Here is a 13,485-nt window from a genome sequence, read left to right as displayed (position 1 = left end):
TTCAATTGATGAAGACTTCTGATCCATCAGTGTTAGAACCAACCCATCGCCTACCTGCTGCTTCAATTTCTTCAGATCTCCCCGATGTTGATTAATACATGAACCTTAGACCTCCTGCTCTGCTTTGACTCTTTTATCTACTTACCTGGCCATTGGATACTTCCCTTGCCGGGATATAGCACATCTGTCTGTGTTTGGCTTCTCTCATCAATTACAGTTCCTCAAAGGGCTTCTCTACTCACTGGCTGAAGAGGTAAGCACAAATAACAGTTTTTACCTTCTTAACTTTTCTCAAATACCAGTTGACCATCAGCTTATTAAAATCATTGAATTTACATTTTTACTGTGAAGAAAGGATCAGGGGGAAGAATGGCATATCAGTTTTCCAGGGCTGCATAACAAATTACCACAGGATTTCAAAAAACAAATTTACTCTCCCACAATTCTGGAGGCTAGAAGTCCAAAACGAGGGTATTGAAAAGTCTGGTTCCCATTGAGGACTGTGAGGCAGACACTTTGATCCATGATTCTTTCTTAGTTTTTGGTGGTTGCTGACAATCCTCAGTGTCCCTGGTTTGTTGAGGTACCCACTCCAAGATGCCTGCTTTATCCTTACATGGTGTTCTCTCTGTGTGTCTGTCTCTATGTCTTCTCTTTTCTTATAAGGACACTATCTTTACTGGATTAACAGCCTACCCTACTCTAGTATGACTGCATCTTCACTAATTACCTCTGCAAAACCCTCTATTCAAATAAATCACATTCTGAGATAGAGGAAATGAGAATTTCAACATATCTTTTCGGAGAATGCAATTAAATCTATAACAAGTGGTATACGCTGACTGGTCACATTTGATAGCAGAAATTTAGGACTATTCAAAATTATTAGAATTTATAACTTCAGATAAATATACTCCCGCTTCTATAGGTATGGTTCTCTGCCTCAGATTCTTCTCGAAGTTTTTTTTTTTTTTTTTTTTTTTTTTTTTAATATTTTATTTATTTCTTGACAGAGAGAGATCACAAGTAGGCAGAGCAGGCAGAGAGAGAGAGAGGGGAGATTCCCTTCTGAGAAGTGATGCTCGATCCCAGGACCCTGAGATCATGACCTGAGCCGAAGGCAGCGGCTTAACCCACTGAGCCACCCAGGCGCCCTATTCTTCTCGAAGTCTTTGTCTAATTCATATTAGTGGGATTTAGGGGTTTTGTTGTTGTTCTTTATTTTATTTGCAATAACTTCAAATGCTTTCACACTTGTACTATAAACAGATATACATTTCACTCAATAAATATTTACATCTCTACTCATTATAAGATACTGTTACAAAAAATATGTAAGGGCAACTCATTCCTTCAGGGATGTTTTAATTTATAAGAAGATTATCTAAATTCTAAGGTACCTACTGTACTAAACTTCTTTTAAAAAAAAAAAAGTACAAGCAATGCATTATAGATTCCAATAGAGGTGAAAATGACGTCAGCTGAAGGAATGAGGGAAAGCTTCCTACAAGCACAGTTTTAAGTTTAGGTGTTAAACGACAAGTTCAGGAGAAAAGCATGTATACTGGGTTAGGTAAAAGTATACATCTCTTGCCTACCACCCCACCCCACCGCCACCGCCAAATTCTGAACTTCTTCAATTCCATCATCTTATAATATGAAAACAGATTGATAATAGGCAACATTTCAGGCAGAAGAAAATTAAATTTTGAATAAAGAAAGGATGGCAAGGAGAATACATCTCAGTGTGGTTGGATTAGAGCTAAGGGAACTAACCGGAGATGAGACTGGAAAGGTGGGCCATGTATGACCCAAGGTAGTTGCCGACAGCAACAGCTCAACCTCCTGCTCTCAGGACAGTCTCGATCAGAAATAAGAAATATATAAACATTTCCCAACCAAAAACCTTGAGTTAAGTTTCAAGTCACCTTTACTACAAGTTCTGCCTGCTTCCTAAGTCCAGTAATGCCATTTGTGTCTGAGTTTGTAAAAATCTAGAAGAGCGCTCTGGGGAATGGGTAGTACCTATGCATTGCTAGTGAAAATTTAAATTGTAGCATGTTTGCAGAGCAATCTTACAACATCTATTACAAATGAAAATTTATAAATTCTCTGCCCAGGAGTTCATCTCTTGAGAATCTATCCTAAAAACATTTAAGAACTAGTAGATAAAAATCTAGGTAGAAGGATATATGATAACATTGTTAATGGTGAAGAAAAAATTAAAAACAAAAACCCAATATGAATAAACACCATAACAGAAGAATGAGGGATGCCTGGGTAGTTCACTTGGTTAAGCCTCTAACTCTTGATTTTAGCTCAGGTCATAATCCCAGAGTTGTGAGATAGATCCCTGTGTTGGGCCCTGTGCTGGGTATGGAGTTGGCTTATCCTTCTTCCTCTGCCCCCACCAATGCAAACAAACAAACAAACAAAACAGAGGAATGATCGAATGAAACTTAAATTATTATTATTATTATTAATGACTTAATTTTGCATGTATTATGCTTTTATTTAATCCAGTTGAGTTGATCTGATTTCACAGTTCTGTTTGTAAAGGATTACTCTATTACTATGAAAGAGTAACAATAAAGGATTTTAAAATTTTGTGAAATTTTAAAAACTTCCTAGTTCATACATGAATATATTATCACCATCTAAAAAATTTCAGGGAATTATTGTCTCCTCGCTGTTCTTGCTCCTGTTCCACAGATAAGGACGATAATTAGTGTGTATTTACTCTTCCAGGCTGTTTTTTCCATGTATTCGCAAATACATGTGGCAAAGATTGCTGCTGTCATGTATGTTTCCCTTTCTTCCTTTACTGAAGAGCTTCTGGATTCTGGAGTTTTACCTGGATGCCTGGCTGTTCAGCCCAAGATTCGGCTTCCCCACCTTCCTTATAGTTTTATTGTGGTCCCATGACTGGGCAGTGAGATGGGAGTGGAACTTCCAGATTGGGCCCTTAAATAAGGGATTGGGTGTATACTCCTCTTGCTGGCTGAGGTTCTGGGGGGTACTTAAGCAGTGTTATGGGAGCTACAAAAGTTGTATGTTGAGGCTGGAGAAACTGGCCTGCCAGCCTTGAACTGTTTTCCTTCTACCCATTACTTAAGAGCAAAATAAATTTCTGCCTTAAAAAATAATAGTAATAATAATAATTTTTTTGTGGATAATAGGCAACTTTTTTCTCACTTTTCCTTTAGATAAAGTTGGGTGCATATATTCCATTATTACTTTTGAGTATCTTGATTGAAGTCATGAAGACAATTTTTTTTTCTCCTTTAAAAACTCATGTATTACAGAAGAAACATGTATTTATTATAGAAAATCTAAAAAACAATATAAGCAAAATGAGGAAAAATCTTACTCATTGATAATTAATTACCTTTCAGTATATATTGTCCCAAGACTTTTTTCCCCCTGAAAAATATTTTTCACTATAATGATATCATACAAAATGAGATGTTGATGATAAATTAGTTTCTTATTGCTGTTTTATCAAATTATCGAAACTTTAGAGGCTTAAAAACAAATTTACAACAGGCCTGGGTGGAGGAAGAAATCAAACTTTGTCAGGTCTGAAAAACCTCAGCCAACCAAGAGGAGCTCTAGAGCAAGTCTTAACTTTTCAGAGTGGTTTATGTCAGGTCCAGATTGTTAAATCCTACCCAGCCTGCATCAAGTGCTCGGTGTGGGCTGTCCAAGGAAGGGAGTGAGGTTAGGCAAAGCAGCTATCTGAAGCTGACGCTGACCCAGAAGGAACTGTCAGGGGGAGGCTGTCTGCCAACCATACCCTGTGGCTGAGCAAGAAATCTATCCTTGAAGGGGGTATCTGCATGTCCCCTACATAATGTATTTAAGACATTATCTATTGATTACTCTTCTATAATTTAGTTTTTTCATTTAATGTATTTTGAACATTTCCCAAAGACATGCATATTTCTTAATGTCTGATACTCATGATATCTACAACAGATATTTCATAGTTGGGCTTTTGGGTTATGTTCATTGTTTTCACTCTTATGAATAATTATGCCACAAACCATGAACATTAGAAACATGCTCTTTCCTACCTGGCCAAACTACCAATCACATTTTCCCCCATTTCCCCTAACAATGACAGCATATTGGAATGGGACGTGGTAAAGCCAAAACTTTGCAATTTACCTTTCGAAAGTTGTATTTTAGGACAAGATGCTATACTTGTTGTGGCATTAAGATCTAAAGTGTTCCTTATTAATGTAATTTTACTCTATGAATACTAAGATATAGGAAATCTTGTCAAATTTTATAAAAGTTAAACTTTAATTTTAAAAATACAAATCTATAGCAAATCTGGGCGCCTGGGTGGCTCAGCTGGCTAAGCGACTGCCTTCGGCTCAGGTCATGATCCTGGAGTTCCGGGATCGAGTCCCACATCAGGCATAGCAGGGAGTCTGCTTCTCCCACTGACCTCTCTCCTCTCATGCTCTTTCTCTCTCACATTCCCTCTTTCTCAAATAAATAAATAAAATCTTAAAAAAAATACAAATTTATAGCAAATCTGAAATTCCTCCTTTATGGTCAACCTGCCTCCCTCTCTAAGGTTTCCTGGTGCTCCTCACCTCCCACTGACGCTGTCCTGCCAATCCCATTGTCCTGGAGTTTACCTTTATTCTCAGGGAGACACAAAGGACTGCTCTCCTAGTCTTTGAAACTAACCCTAAACCAGAGGTAATGCCTTGAAATCACACAGACTATGGATATTTACACATTCCCCTTACATTAAGCCAATCCTGAGTGCATGTTTGAGTCTATCAAGGAGAGCCAAGAATTCTCCACATAGAGAAAAAGTGGTTGGGAGATTAACAAACTTCATTCCTCTCCGGACTGAAAGTTAGTCATCTTAGGAGTCATGTCTGCTTATTTTCTTGGCAAATGTCTTTGTCCAGAAGCACTGAGAGAATTAGGACACATTTGGGAACAAATCTGTACCAAACAGGGGAAATTTTTGATAATGTTTTCAAACATGAATCGCTTTTCACATAGACAGATACATAAATAATTTTGCCAGCACTTGGAAGTAAAACTGCATTCACAAAAATAACTTTGCATCCTTAAAAACATCCCACTCACAATTGCTCAGTATAGAATGTTTATTTTGTGCCTGTTTCTTTCATTTCTAAGACCAACTTTCAAAATTTAATTGGCTACTAAATTGTCATGTCACAGATAATACAGCCACATATAATTTTTAAGTATCTTATGAAGAAATAGTCAGGGCAAATATTTACACTGTTAAATGCTCAGTGAACCTGTATTAAAAATAATTTTAGGTTTGTATTTTAAAAATGTCACCTGCCTATACTGTCCTCCCTTCACTTAGAAAATTAAAATGAAATAGCCCTGAAGACACATACAAAGTTACATAACAAAAACTCCTTTATGAAATACTTCATTAGCTAAGTAAGGACATTTTTTTTTTTTGCTAGAATTTATCAGCAAACTGGTATTTATATGTCTATGTATGTACACAGAATTTTTTTTAATCTTCCAAGGTAAGGGATATTACACCTGAATACAGAGCAGTCACTATGACAAATTACTGATGAAAACAAACAATAAGCTATTGTTCACTTTTATGGAAAAGCACCGGGTGGAAATGAAATTAACTGAAGTAAATATGATCTGACAGTTGGATGATAGTGCTGAACTAATTAGTGTAACACTAAATGAAAAGAAGGCATATTTGGGTGCCAAACCAAGATATCTCATTTTAAACAGATCCTTCAGCTTTCTTTTAAAGTATGTAAAGGAAATGACAATCTCCAAATGAATTTCTCACCTACTTTAACTTACAAACTTTCACACTAATAGTGAAAATAGTAAAAAAGGATGACAAGCATCAGTGAGATCATGGATCATGTAGCATTTCTATTTAAGCTGCTGTGTTTTTTTCTGATTATAAGGCCACTTTTAATAACTGTTAAGACAGTAATACCTTGAAACATAATAATCGTGTAATTACCGTTATAACCTGCTACAGTCTTCCGTCAAAGCAACTGTTATCGATGGAATTTGCTCAAGGTAGGTCCAAGGTAGACGCAAGCAGAGTAGAGGTAAAGATGATCATTCTCTTCAGATCTTGATTCTAAAGTAGACATTTATAGCAGGAGGAATATAAGCTTTCATATATTGTGTACTCTAACTCCCCAATTTTCAGTTGTTGGAACAAATCATAAATGTCTTGAGGGACAGAGGGCTGGTTGGCAGGGAAGCACAGACCTACAATGATAGAGCATTTCTAGTGGTAAAATTGCTTTGGCTCATTGGTCCTACAGTTCATTATATAGCCAGGAATTGGTCCCCAAGTTCATAACAGTAACAGGATCAGCTGGTGCCAAAAAGCTGGCGGGTTTCTAAAAACCCTGGACTTTCTACTGGGTCTGACTCCCTCCCATATTTGTATCTAATAAGGTAGAATTTTAGTTCTTTCATCCCCACAAAATATCTGGACCTTCTCCTCTTGCTCTTTTCTTTTTTCTACATTACTCCACTCCCCTGAGATTGATTCTTAGTTTTATTTGCTTCTTCCCGCTCCTACATGTATGGCCCTGAAACTTATGGAAGATCATGGCTTTCTGGCTTGGTATTCATCTCTTGTTCTCCAACTCCCTTTACCTCTCGCCATGCCAGGGAAAGAATAGCAATCAGAATCGTGGAAAGTTTGCAAACAAGAAAATGGTGTTAAATAACAGTCTGGCAAGGCAAAGAAAGAGAGAAAAGATGTGAGGTCAAAAGAGTGAAAGATCAAAGACAAACTAGAATGTGGTGGACACAGTGTTAGGATTTATTCTTTAAGACAGTCACCAAGAACATGCAAGGATGTTGGTGGCCACTTGTGTGAAATGCCCACTTCATGTTGCAGGAAGGAGCCAGCCGGCTTAGAAGGGCCTGTCCTTGTCTACCCCCATCCCATCTGCCTGAACAACTATTCATTCCTCAGCTTCCTCCAGTGGTCTCTCTTCTATCACCTGCTTTTTCCTTTGAGAACATTTGCTGCCAACTGAAACTAATGTATTTTATTTATTTGTGAATATGTTTACTGCCTCCCCTTCCTAATGGAGTGTATGCTATGTAACGTTAGGAGCATTTCTTTCTTGTTTACAACTATAGCCGGAACTCATTAAGGACTGAACATGTGGTGATGAGCACTGGCTGTTATATGTGAGTGATAAATTATTAAATTCAGGGCGCCAAGGCAGCTCAGTCAGTTAAACATCTGCCTTTGGTTCAGGTCATGATCTCAGGGTTCTGGGATCAAGTCGGCTTCTCCCTCTCACTCCCCCTCTGTGCTCTCCCTCTCTCAAATAAATTAAATCTTTTTAAAAAATCACTAGATTCTACTCCTGAAACCAATACTATACTATATGTTAACTAACTTGAATTTAAATAAAATCTTGGAAGTAAAACAAACAAACAAACATTGATAGCCAGCACTGAGCACAGTGCCTGGCACAAAACTGATGCTTAATAACTTTGATAAATGCATGCGTGCATAAATGAACGAACGAATAAAGATCCAGTTCAAGCATCCTATCTTGTAAATTTTTGCTACACACCTTAGTAATTTCTTTCTTGTTATAATGACGGCACCTCCTATATACAGTTGTATTCTATTTCAATAAACACATCTGTTTACTTTCAATATCTAATAAAATATGAGTCCCCTAAAAATTGGGTTATGTATTATTTCTGTTGGAATTCCCAACCACTTAGTATATAGTTTTGTGAGTGGATGAACAGTTTTGAGAAAATATTATTAGGTTTCCAGAGCCATACTGACAACCTGAGAAAATTAAAATTTCATAAGCTATCAGATGTGGAAAATATAGTTTATGATTCAGATAGTAGAGATGTTTATATTATTTGCTTAAGGAGATATATCATAATCTAACTATATGTTTTCTCCTTGCCTATAATTCTGGTCAATTTTATCCACTTCCTTGGCAAAAAAAAAAAAAAAAAAAAAAAGTCTATTTAATATAGGCAAATTCAAGTCTCAGAAACATTTCTGTTGTATTCTTTTTAAGAATTGGTTTCTAGCCTTATACTTCACCATCTTCAACTTTTAGATGCTGTGGTGCTTGAAAATAATTTTGAGTTTCTCAAGCATGCTTAATAAAAATTCCAGGAGTACCAGAGACTTCTTGACAACAGACATTAGTTTAAAGGAAAAGTCATTTTCCACTGCTTTGCAAACTTTTCGCTTAATAAGATGCCTTACATTTAATCAAGTTAGAAAAAGACAGGATACAAAAATGTGGACTTTTTTTTTTAACAATATAGTATGCATTAAGGAAAACTGTTAATATTTTTCTCCATTATGGATATTAACTCTTGGTCTTTTTGCCTGAACATTTATTTAGAAGAATTTTCAATAAAAGGTATAAGATGTATGTGCTTTGACTTTCTTAAAAGTGATATTATTGAGCAACCAAGCATTCCAGATGCCCAAAGAGTTTCCTGGGATACAGGATTTTCAGTGCTAAAATCAGGCAAAACAGGATGCTTATTCTCCCTAGACTGATATAACACTTTTTTTTCTTTTTTAACTTAAATAATACACTTGAGTTTCTAGAATTTTACAAGAATGCATCTCTAAGGTATAAAGAGAGAAAGGTAACTCATTTTTGTTTGAAAGATTGACTTTTATGTTTCATTTTTACCCAAGACGATGATGATTATTTATTTATAATAGTTGTAAGGGTACATGGCACTTACAAACACCTAAAAGACAAAGCTCCAGTGAGGTTTCCCACCTAACTCGATTTACAATACGCCATGTAAGAGCAAAAGGGGAGACAGAAAAAGTTGGGAAAAAATCAATACTGGAAGGCTTAGTGAAAGAAATGTGTTCTAAGCTTTCAAGGAGAGATGTCAAGAAATAAAAGGAAGTTTGTTCAAGTAGGACTAATCTAGTTTTAAACCTTTTGAGAATTATACATGCATAAGTAATAGGAAAATGGATTTTTCTAACTTTTTTTCTTACACATCGTCTTAGTGAAGTTTTTTTTTTTAAAGTCATCATTTTATAATGACCCTCTTTAACCTTACTACTGTTTTCTGCCTTAAACTCTTTTCCCTAGGAGCTGTACAGCTACACCAGCTTCTTATGGTTAATATTTGTTAGGTATATAATTTTTATTCTGCTTTTTCAAATTTACCATGTGACTATGTTTAAGATGTGCCTTTTAAAATAGCATATAGCTGGGTGCCTAGGTGGCTCAGTTGGTTAAGTACCTGACTCTTGGTTTCAGCTCAGGTCATGATCTCAGGGTTGTGAGATGGAATCCCTGTGTTGGGCTCCGTCCTGGGCGTGGAGCTTGGTTAACATTCTCTCTTCCTCTCCCTTTGCCTCTCACCCTCTAACAAATAGCATATAGCTGGAATCCAGTCATCAAATTTTCAGCTTTTAATTGTCGAGGTTACTACTCTTTCCTTTATCGTGTTTTTTAGTATTTTATTCCTGCCAACTTACTTTGTATTTTATGTTCTTTTTTTTTTTTCCTCTACTGCCTCCAGTTGCACTGACAAACTGTCTTTATTCCGTTTTCTTTCCTTCTAAACTATTGGAAGTTATACATTATTTTTCTGTTATTTTAGTGGTTCCCCTTAAGTTTCTAATATATGTAACCTAACCTAACAAAGTCTAACATTAATCAATATCCTTATACTCCTCACCCCATGATATAAGTAACTTCTAACTCCTCCCCTGTAATTTATGTCTAATATTTTCATCATCTTATTTTTAAACCTCACACAATTAGTCATTATTTTTACAGCAATTTTCATTTAGGTTTACTTCATATTTATCAATATCCATTCTTACCATCCATTTATGAATCCTGTTCCTACCGTCTGGGTACAATTTTCTTCTTCTGATAGTCAATTACTGAGTGGTACTTTAAATGATGGAGTCTCTAGTGACTAAAAACAAAAATCCAGTAAATGAAAAGTCCTTTATCTGAAAATATCTCCACCCTCCCCCACAACTCCTGAAGAATTCTTTAGTAGGGTACAGAACTTTAGACTGGTAGTTATTTCCTCTAAACATTGTGAGACTATTACTTATTTTTTATTTTCTAAGCTTTCTTACTGTTTTTGAGATATCTGCTGCAGTCCAAATGCTATTTCTGTGTAGTTAATCTCTTCCTCTTTCTCACCTTTTCTTTCCTGGTAATCTTCTTTCTCCTGATTGTCTTTATTTTTTTGTTGTCTCTGGTGTCCAGCAGTTTCAGTTGGATATTATTGGCATAACTTTATTTGTATTTATTCTGGTTAGAAATCATTGTGCCTCTGGACTGTAAGGAATCTTATTTATTTTTCCTCAACCTGGAAAAACTTTTAATTATTATTATTTCAAATATTGCCCCTCTCTTATTCTACTTAAGTTTTATCTACCTATCTATCTATCTATCTATCTATCTATCTCAGAACAGCCCAGAGAGATCCATATACATACATTCATACATATATACATATACATACATATATATATATATATGATTTTCTATTCTATCTTCGACATGTCTTAGTCTCTCTTTCATTTGCTTAATCTTTGTATCTCCCTGGGCTGTTCTGAGAAATTCAAACATTTCAACATTTTCTCTTCAGCTTTATTTCATCTACTGTTTGACCTGCTCATTGTTCATTTTTATTCCAAGAATCCTTAAAATTTTTTACTTTTTAAAGTTTTAAGTGATGAGTTTTCAAATCAGTCTGAATTTTTTCCTAGAGCCTAATTCTTTTCTTATGGTTTCCATTCATATATGGTTTTAACTATATTAAACAAACTGTTATTATTTTCTGTCACAAACTGTTTTATTACTCCTTATATGTTCCAAATATGTTTCTTACATTTGCTAGGTCTCAGGTAGATCATTTTCTTGTGATTTTTAAAATATTTTATTGTGATCATATCTTGCAAATCAACTATTTACTCCAGAGGCATTTTGTGCAGCATAGATTATAAAAATCTCTTCAAAGTAGTTTTACATTTATTTTTTCCAACTGTGTTAGAAGAAATGGTTATCGAGGAATCATGTTTTTAAACATCTTTATTGAGATATAGTTCACATGCCATAAAATTCATGTGTTTAAGGCACACAATTCAAAGGCTTCAGTATATTCACAGAATTCTGCAACCATCATCACAATCTAAGGCTAGAAAAAGTTATCACTCCAAAAAGAAACACTGTACCTATTAGAAAGTGCTCATCTCTTCCCCTTCTCCAAGGAAATGCTAATATACTACCTGTCCTTAATGATTTGTCTATTCCGGAATTCTTTTATGTAAATAGAATCATGTAATATGTGGTGTTTTGACTTCTTTCATTGAGCATCTTTTCAAGGTCCGTCTATGCTCTATCATGTACCAATAATTTATTCCTTTTTTTGACAAGTAATATCCTGTAGTATGGCTATACTGTATGTTGGTTATTCTTTCATAAGTTGATGGACATCTGGGTGGTTTTCACTTTTTGATTATTATGAATAATGCTTTTATGAATAATGCTCTTATGAATATTCATGTATAAGTTTTAGCATGGATGTATGTTTTTATTTCTCTTTGAATATAAACCCAGGAGTGGAATTACTACACCCTATGTTAACTCCAGTTTAGCATGTTAAGGAATTGCCAAACTGTTTTCTGTCATGTTTATAGCATTGTACATGCCCAACAGCAGTGTTTGAGGGTTCTGATTTCTCTACATCCTCATCATTTGTTATGATCTATTGTTTTTATTATAAACCATCTAGTGAGTAGAAATTGGTATCTCAATATAATTTTGATTTGCATTTCCCTAATGGCTAATGATGTTGAGCATCTTTTTATATGCCTGTTGGAATTTTGTATATATTTTCTGGAGATGCGTCTATTCAGATTATTTTCCCCACTTTTTTGAATGTGTTGTCTTTTTATTATTGAGTTATAAGTGTTTATATATTCTGGATACTAGTCCCTTATCAGATAAATGATTTACAAATGTTTTCTCCCATTCAGTAGGTTGTCCTTTCCTTTCTTAATGGTATGATTTTCAGAAAAAGCAATTTAATTTTGATATAGTCCAATTTACCTGTTTGTTTTCCTTTCATCCACATTGCTTTTGGTGTCAAATCTAATAGACCATTGTTTAATCCAAGTTCATGAAGATTTAGGTTTTTACTCTGATGTTTTCATCTAGGAATTTTATAGTTTTAACTCTTTTAAGTCTATGATCTACTTTGAGTTTATTTTTGTGTACAGTTTAAGGAAGGGGTCCAATTTCATTCTTTTGCATGTGGATATTTGGGGTTTTTTAGCACCATTTGGTGAAAAAGACAATCTTTGTTCTCGACTTGTCTTGGTACTTACAATGATGAATTTTACATGTCCATCTGGCTGGACCACAGTAGCCAGATATTTGGTCACATATTTTGAATTTTTCTGTGAAGGAGTTTTTTAAATGAGATTAACATTTAAACTGGTAGATTTTGAGAAAACAGATTACTCTCCTTGGGTTAACCTCACCCAATCAGTGGAAGGCCTTAATAGAACCAGGATCTCCCCCTACCAAGAAGGGGACTCTGAGTGCCTTTGGACTCAAACTGCAACTCTTCCCTGGTTCTCCAGTCTGCAAGCCTACCTTAAAGATTTGGACTTGCCAAGCCTCCACAACTGTGTAGGCGAATTCCTTAAAATCCATCTATTCATCATGTATCTACATATCTATTTATCTACACACACACACACACACACACACGTTTATCCTGTTTCTCTGGAGAACCCTGACAAGCCTAACTAACATAGCACCATTGTCAAAAATCAATTGGCTTCAATAGGAAGGGTTTATTTCTGGACTTTCAATTTTCTTCCTTCTATTCCATTTATCTATCAGTCTATCCTTAAACCTGAACTACCAACTTTAATATTTATGTTTCTATTTCAGGATTTACACATACTGGATTCATGCATATGAACCGTAGTTTAGGATCAGAGTTCAAACACATGCATGGCAAACACTTGGTTTTGAACTCTTGTGAGATATTTCTGTATTCTACCCAGAGAACTGAACATACACATGGTAACTTGATTCATATTAGGTCACTGGAAACATTTTGTTACCCCTTTATCACCAAAGGTTAAAAAAAAATCAGAGGACCCTAGATTTTGCAAGTTCCTTCATTCCAATTTCATTTCTTGATTGCCCCCCAAAATCCTACCTTTTGTCTCTGCATGGCCATTAAACTCAAGACTTTGGGCATTGTAACTCATCTCTGAATTTGAAAATCACCTCCAAATGTATAGCAATTTGTGTTCTTAATCTTTAACACTTCAAGATTTGCATTCATTCATTGCAAACATACATATAGATACATGTTTATATATTAATATCTGTATCACTTTGAGTTACAATTTATAATGTCTTCTAAGTATTTATGGGAGCTGAGATATTTTGG

The 13,485-nt window shown here is 35.2% G+C and overlaps 1 long non-coding RNA gene across 3 annotated transcripts in view; it reads right to left on the bottom strand.

Moving 5' to 3' along the window:
* Positions 1-13,485, bottom strand: part of LOC106004635 — a 36,439-nt gene that overhangs the window by 10,823 nt on the left and 12,131 nt on the right. For 2 of the 3 annotated variants that reach the window (XR_006601391.1, XR_006601392.1), the window contains exons 3-5: positions 9,875-9,972; positions 6,011-6,267; positions 146-245 (exon numbers count right to left, since the gene is read on the bottom strand). This is a non-coding gene — a long non-coding RNA (uncharacterized LOC106004635). The remainder of the gene's footprint in view (positions 1-145; positions 246-6,010; positions 6,268-9,874; positions 9,973-13,485) is intronic. The other variant, XR_001177675.2, reaches the window with a different exon arrangement.

The sequence above is a fragment of the Mustela putorius genome, unplaced genomic scaffold (assembly GCF_011764305.1).
Source record: "Mustela putorius furo isolate JIRA1106 unplaced genomic scaffold, ASM1176430v1.1 tig00003845_pilon_pilon_pilon, whole genome shotgun sequence".
NCBI classification, from domain to species: domain Eukaryota; kingdom Metazoa; phylum Chordata; class Mammalia; order Carnivora; family Mustelidae; genus Mustela; species Mustela putorius.
Note: the sequence above shows the minus strand (reverse complement) of the source record. Positions and strands in the feature narration are given on the sequence as shown.